Here is a 7,680-nt window from a genome sequence, read left to right on the forward strand (position 1 = left end):
GTTCAAAGAAGAGGGTCATTCTGAGCATTTTACTGTGAGTTAGTTTAAGACAAAAGGGAAAAATAATTAAAGTCTTATACATAATTCGTATTCTCAAGCCTAAATCAAGAGGAGGCAATACAGAAATAAATAATAATGACAGAATAGAAAAGTCTTCCTGGAGATGAATGAAAAACTGGGCATAAAAGAAAATTAAATAGAAGCTCAGCTGGAAGAATTATCTCAGAATTTGAAGAAAAACATAACAAAAGGAAAATTATAGAAGGAAGGACATCAGAAAAATAAGATAGATCTGGAAGATCAAATAATAAATAATAGTTTCAGAAGCAGCGGGGACAAGAGGCAGGAGCAATTTAAAAGAAAAAAATAAAAATTTTCAGACCAGACCAAATATTAGATGAAATTCGTGAAATAAGACTCATAACTAGACATAGTATGGTGCAATGGCTAACTTCAAGGATAAATAAATTTTAAAGACTTTCAGGAATTTTTTTTAAAGGTTACCTAGAAAGGAAAGAAAATTAGATTATATTGTCTTTCCTTTTTATGTTAAGAAAAAATTCATCCATTCACCAAATATTTATTACATTCCTACTATGTGTTATTTAGGGGCTGGAGATAGAGCAGTAATCAAACTGAATAAAGTCTTGGCCATGGAACTTATTTTCTAGTGGTAATATATGAACTCCATGGGCAGAATGAGGAAAGCCTACTAGAATAGATAATTTCTGTCTAGGTGGAAAAATTTTGTCTCACTATATATAATACAGGGTACATGCAATTCATTTCCTTTTTAAAAAATTTTTTTATTTCCATAGGTTATTGGAGAACAGGTGGTGTTTGTACACGAGTAAATTCTTTAGTGGTGATTTGTGAGATTTTGGTGCACTCATCACCCAAAGAGTGTGCACTGCATCCTATTTGTAGTCTTTTATCCCTCACCCCCTTCCCACCCTCTCCCCTGAGTCTCCAAAGTCCATTGTGTCATTTTTATGCCTTTGCATCCTCATAGCTTAGCTCCCACTTATGAATGAGAACATACAATGTTTGGTTTTCCATTCTTGAGTTACTTCACTTAGAATAAGTCTCCAATTTCATCCAGGTGGCTCCAAATACCATTGATTCATTCCTTTTTATGGCTGAGTGGTATTCTATCATATATGTATGCAGTTGTGCTGCTATAAACATGCGAGTGCAAGTATCATTTTCATATAATTACTTGTTTTCCTCTGAGTATATACCCAGTAGTGGGATTACAAAATCAAATGGTAGTTTTTATTTTAGTTGTTTAGGGAATCTCCACACTGTTTTCCATAGTGATTGTACTAGTTTACCTTCCCACCAGTAGTGTAGAAGTGTTCCCTATTCATCGCATCCACACCATGTATTATTTTTTTATTTTTTTAGTATGGTCATTCTTGCAGGAGTAAAGTAATATCACATTTTGGTTTTGATTTGCGTTTTCCTGAACATTAGTGATGTCAAGCATTTTTTCATGTTTGTTGGCCATTTGTATATCTTGTTTTGAGAATTGTCTATTCATGTCCTTAGCCCATTTTTCGATGAGATTATTTTTTTCTTGCCAATTTGTTTGAGTCATTGTAGATTCTGGGTATTAGTCCTTTGTCAGATGTATAAATTGTGATGATTTTCTCCTACTCTGTGGGTTGTCTATTTACTCTGCTGACTGTTCCTTTTGCTGTGCAAAAGTTGTTTAGTTTAATTAAGTGCCAGCTATTTATCTTTGTTTTTATTGCATTTGCTTTTGGGTTCTTTGTCATGAAATCCTTGCCTAAGCTAATGTATAGAAAGGTTTTCCAATGTTATCTTTTAAAATGTTTATAGTTTCAGGTCTTAGATTTAAGTCCTTGATCCATCTTGAGTTGATTTTTGTATAAGGTGAGAGATGAGGATCCAGTTTCATTCTCCTACATATGACTTGCCAATTGTCCCAGTACCATTTGTTGAATAGGGCATTGTTTCCCTACTTTATGTGTTTGTTTGCTTTGTCAAAGATCAGTTGGCAGTATTTGGGCTTATTTCTGCATTCTCTATTCTGCTCCATTGGTCTCTGTGACATTTTTATACCAGTACCATGTTGTTTTGGTGACTATGGCTTTGCAGTATAGTTTGAAATCAGGTAATGTGATGCCTTCAGATTTATTCTTTTTGCTTAGTCTTGCTTTGGCTATGTGGAATGTTCTTTGGTTCCATATGAATTTTAGGATTCCTTTTTCTAGTTCTGTGAAGAACAATGGTGGTATTTTTATGGGAATTACCTTGAATTTGTAGATTGCTTTTGGCAGTATGGCCATTTTTACAATATTGATTCTACCCGTCCATGAGCATGGGATGTGTTTCCATTTGTTTGTGTCATCCATGATTTCTTTCAGCCGTGTTTTGTAGTTTTCCTTGTAGAGGTCTTTATTCTCCTTGGTGAGATATATTTCTAAGTTTTTTGTTGTTGTTGTTCGTTTTTATTTTTTGCAGCTACTGTAAAAGGGGTTGAGTTATTCATTTGATGCTCAGCTTGGTCACTGCTGGTGTATAGAAGAGCTACTGATCTGTGAACATTAATTTTGTATCCAGAGACTTTGCTGAATTATTTTTTCAGTTCTAGGAGCTTTCTGGGAGTCTTTAGGATTTTCTAGGTAAAAAATCATATCATCAGCAAAAAGTGGCAGTTTGACTTCTTCTTTGCCAATTTGGATGCCCTTTATTTCTTTCTCTTGTCAGATTGCTCTGGCTAGGACTTCCAGTACTATGTTGAAGAGAAGTGGTGAGAGTGGGCATCCTCCTCTTGTTCCAGTTCTCAGAGGAATGCTTTCAACTTTTCCCCATTCAGAATTATGTTGGCTATGAGTTTGTCACAGATGGCTTTTATTATATTGAGGTATGTCTCTTGTATGCCAATTTTGCTGAGAGTTTAATCATAAAGCAATGCTGGATTTTGTCAAATGCTTTTTCTGCATCTATTGAGATGATCCTGTGATTTTCGTTTTTAATTCTATTTATGTGGTGTATCACATTTATTGACTTGTGTATGTTTAAAACATCCCTGTATCCCTGGCATGAAACCCACTTGATCAAGGTGAATCATCTTTTTGATATGCTATTGGATTCGTTAGCTAGCATTTTGTTAAGGATTTTTGCATCTATGTTCGTCAGGGATACTGGTCTGTAGTTTTCTTTTTGGTTACATCCTTTCCTGGTTTTAGTATTAGGGTGACACTGGCTTCATAGAATTTGGGATGATTCCCTCTTCCCCTATCTTGTGCAATGCTGTTGATAGGATTGCTACCAATTCTTCTTTGAATGTCTGGTAGAATTCTGTTGTGAATCCATCTGGTCCTAGATTTTTTTGTTGGTAATTTTTAAATTACCATTTCAATCTCACTGCTTGTTACTGGTCTGTTAAGGGTATCTAATTCTTCCTGATTTAAGCTAGGAGGATTGTATCATTCCAGGAATTTATCCATCTCCTCTATTTGAGGTTATTTGAATTTTCTCTCTTCTTTTCTTGGTTAATCTTGCTAATGGTCTATCAATTTTATTTATCTTTTCAAAGAATAAGCTTTTATTTCATTTATCTTTTGTTTGTTTGTTTGTTTCAGTTTCATTTAGTTCTGATCTGATCTTGCTTATTTCCTTTCTCTGCTGGGTTTGGGTTTGGTTTGTTCTTGTTTCTGTAGTTCCTTGAGATATGACCTTAGATTATCTGTTTGTGCTCTTTCAGACTTTTTAATATAGGTGTTTAGGAATATAAACTTTCCTCTTAGCACTGCCTTTTCTGTATCTCAGAGGTTTTGATAGGTTGTGTCACTATTATTTTTCAGTTCAAAGAATTTTTAAATTTTCATCTTGATTTCATTGTTGACCCAATAAAGGATGCAGGAGCAATTTATTTAATTTCCATGTATTTACATGATTTTGAAGGTTCCTTTTGGAGTTTATTTCCTGTTTTACTCCACTGTGGTCTGAGAGAGTGCTGTATATAATTTTAATTTTCTTAAATTTATTAAGGCTCATTTTGTAGCCTATCATATGGTCTCTCTTGGAGAAAGTTCCATATGCTGATGAATAGAATGTATATTCTGTGGTTGTTGGGTAGAATGCGTTTTGTTAAGTCCATTTGTTCCAGGGTATACTTTAAATCCATTCTTTGTTGACTTTCTGTCTTGATGACCTGTCTAGTGCTGTCAGTGGAGTATTGAAGTCCCCCACTATTATTGTGTTGCTGTATATCTCATTTCTTAGGTCTAGCAGTAAGTGTTTTATAAATGTGGGAGCTCCAGTGTTAGGTGCATATATATTTAGAAATGTGACATTTTAATGTTGGACAAGGCCTTTTTATCATCATATAATGTCCCTCTTTGTCTTTTTTAACTGCTGTTGCTTTAAGGTTTGTTTTGTCTGTTGTGAGAATAGCTACTCCTGTTTACTTTTGGTGTCTATTTGCAAGGAATGTCTTTTTCCACCCCTTTACCTTAAGTTTATGTAAGTCCTTATGCGTGAGTCTCTTGAAGCAGCAGATACTTGGTTGGTGAATTTTTATCCATTCTGCAATTCTGTATATTTTAAATGGAGCATTTAGGCCGTTTATATTCGATGTTAGTATTGAGATGTGAGTTTCCATTCCCTTCATCATGCTATTCGTTGCCTGTATATATACCTTACCTTTTTTTTTTTTCTCAATTGCATTTTTGTTTTATAGGTCCTGTGAGATTTATGTTTTAAACAGGTTCTGTTTTGATGTGTTTCCAGGATTTGTTTCAAGGTTTAGAGGTTTTTTTAACAGCACTATAAGTGCTGGCTTGGTAGTGACAAATTCTGTCAGCATTTGATTGTCTGAAAAAGACTGTATCTTTCTTTCATTTATGAAGCTTAGTTTCACTGGATACAAAATTCTTGGCTGATAATTGTTTTGTTTGAGGAAGCCAAAGATAGGACCCCAATCCCTTCTAGCTTATAGGGTTTCTGCTGATAAATCTGCTGTTAATCTGATAGGTTTTTCTTTATAGGTTACCTGGTCTTTTGTCTCACAACTCTTAAGATTCTTTCTTTCGTCTTAACTTTAGATAATCTGATGATAATGTGACTAGGTGATGATCTTTTTGTGATGAATTTCCCAGGTGTTCTTTGAGTTTCTTGTATTTGGATATCTAGGTCTCTAGCAAGGTCAGGGAAGTTTCCCTCGATTATTCTATCAAATATGTTTTCCAACCTTTTAGATTTGTCTTCTTCCTCAGGAATGCCAATTATTCTTAGATTTGGCTATTTAACATAATCCCAGACTTCTTGGAGATTTTGTTCATACTTTTTTTTTTTTTTTTTTGTCTTAGTTGGATTGGGTTAATTCAAAAACCTTGTCTTTGAGCTCTGAAGTTCTTTCATCTGCTTGTTCAATTATATTGCTGAGACTTTCCAGAGCATTTTGCATTTCTATAAGTGTGTCCATTGTTTCCTGAAGTTTTTATTTTTAATTATGCTATCTATTTCATTGAAAATTTCTCCCCTCACTTCTTGTATCATTTTTTGGATTTCCTTAAATTGTTTTTCACCTTTCTCTGGACCTCCCTGATTCGCTTAATAACGAACCTTCTGAATTCTTTTTCAGGTAATTCAGGGATTTCTTCTTGTTTTGGATCCATTGCTGGTGAGCTAGGGTGATTTTTGAGGGGTGTTAAAGAACCTTGTTTTGTCATATTACCAGAGTTGGTTTTCTGATTCTCATTTGGGTAGGCTCTGTCATATGGAAGGCCTAGGGCTCAAGGCCATGGTTCAGATTCTTTTGTCCCACGGAGTGTTCCCTTGATGTCGTGCTTTCCCCCTTTTCCTAGGGATGTGGCTTCCTGAGAGCCGAGATGTAATGATTGTTATCTCTTCTGGATCTAACCACCCAGCAAGTCTACCAGGCTCTGGGCTGGTACTGGGGGTTGTCTGAACAGAACCGTGTGATGTGAACTGTCTTTGGGTCTCTCAGTCACGGATACCAGCCAGCACAGTATTTGGGGTGTCTCCCGGGTCCTGCAGGAGCAATCTGCTTCCTTCAGATGGTCTATCAATTCTCTCAGCTTTCCTGATTTATTCCTACAGTCATTCTGGAGCAAAAGTTCACAATGCAAGCCTCCACACTCTGCTCTTTCCATCCAAGTGGGAGCTGCCGTCTAGTCCTGCCTCCCATCCACCATTCTCTCTCCAGCTACCTGAATTAAGTTCTGTGTGGCTGGAGATGCCTCACAATCATGGCAGAAAGTGAAAGGCATATCTCACATGGTGGCAGACAAAAGAAAAGAGCTCATTTTCTTTCGTGATACTCATTGTATCACAATGAGTAGGTTAGGTTAGGTTCAGCTAGAAGAGTAAATTAACAGAGGCTCATATTTCTTTCATATATAAGTCCACAGCTAGGCAGTTCATGGGCATTACAGCATCTCAGCTGCATAGCCTTCAGAGATCCAGGCTCCTCCAACCCTACACATTTACCCTGTACTTTCCCTCCCATGACACACACACACACACACACACACATACACACACATGCACCCCTGATTAGGTTTTGGGGAATCCCAGGAATCAGTATTTTAACAGGTATTGCAGGAAATCCTAAAACATGTAGTTTGTAACCCACTCTGAGAAATTCTGATGTAGAATTAGGAAAAGGGTGATAAAGTGACTCTCACAGAATTGGTAATGAGAGGAAATAAAATTACTTCCAGGATATAAACTATGCAATCAATGAATAATTGTTAAGAGCAGAGGTATGCAACGTTACCTTAAAGAAACTCAGACCACCCAACAAAAACCTGACTTTTGAATATTTTATCATCTAAAGACACTATAAATGTGAAAGTGGATGGTGCAGAGTGAATCCATAGCCACAGTGGATTATTAAGGTACTATTAAGCTGTGGCTACTTATATCAAAGGCTATATGTGAGATGATTTTCAACTTGGGGAACTGGGCAAAAATAAATTTTGGCTTCCACAGTCTCATCTCCGTTTCCTTCTGAAAGGAAAAAGAAAAGAAAAAGGAAAAGCCTGGGACAATGTATCATAAAGCCAGGTAAGAAATGGTTAACATTATTTTGTAACATCAATCATTTTACTTTTCCTTAACATAAGTGGAAAACTGAGTAGATTGTTCCTGGTTACCAAGTGTGTTTTGAAAATTCCTACCCACTGGTTCTGGTAGAAAATAGATGTGTTTCTGCCTAAATAACCCAAATTAAGGAAAACTCCACAGACCTACACTACCACTCCCTGAACATTTTCCTTTATCTCTTCTTTTTACTGCATCCTATCCTCTTAAACTGCTATTTAATTTCCAAGTGAATTCTTCCACAGCTTCAAATCACTCAAGCAATCTCCCACTGTACTAAGGGATTCTTAGCATCAAATAGTTTCAGACTGGTGACAGGGTATTTATTAAAATCATGAAGTCTGTGCTCTGCCAAGGAGACCTAAGACTGAGTAAGTCTATTCAACTTTCGGAATGTAGTTTTTGTCATTTGAAAACTGACTTCTATTGAAGATTTATTTTCTAAGATCCCAGTGAAATTTTAAGTGTATAATCATGATCCAAACATAACCAGGATTCTTATACAGTGGTAGATTTTAAGCCAAGCAATTTGGCAAGTTGTACACAACCTTTCCCAAGCCCCACATTGTATGTACTTAA

Source organism: Macaca mulatta, chromosome 1, assembly GCF_049350105.2.
Source record: "Macaca mulatta isolate MMU2019108-1 chromosome 1, T2T-MMU8v2.0, whole genome shotgun sequence".
Lineage (NCBI taxonomy): Eukaryota > Metazoa > Chordata > Mammalia > Primates > Cercopithecidae > Macaca > Macaca mulatta.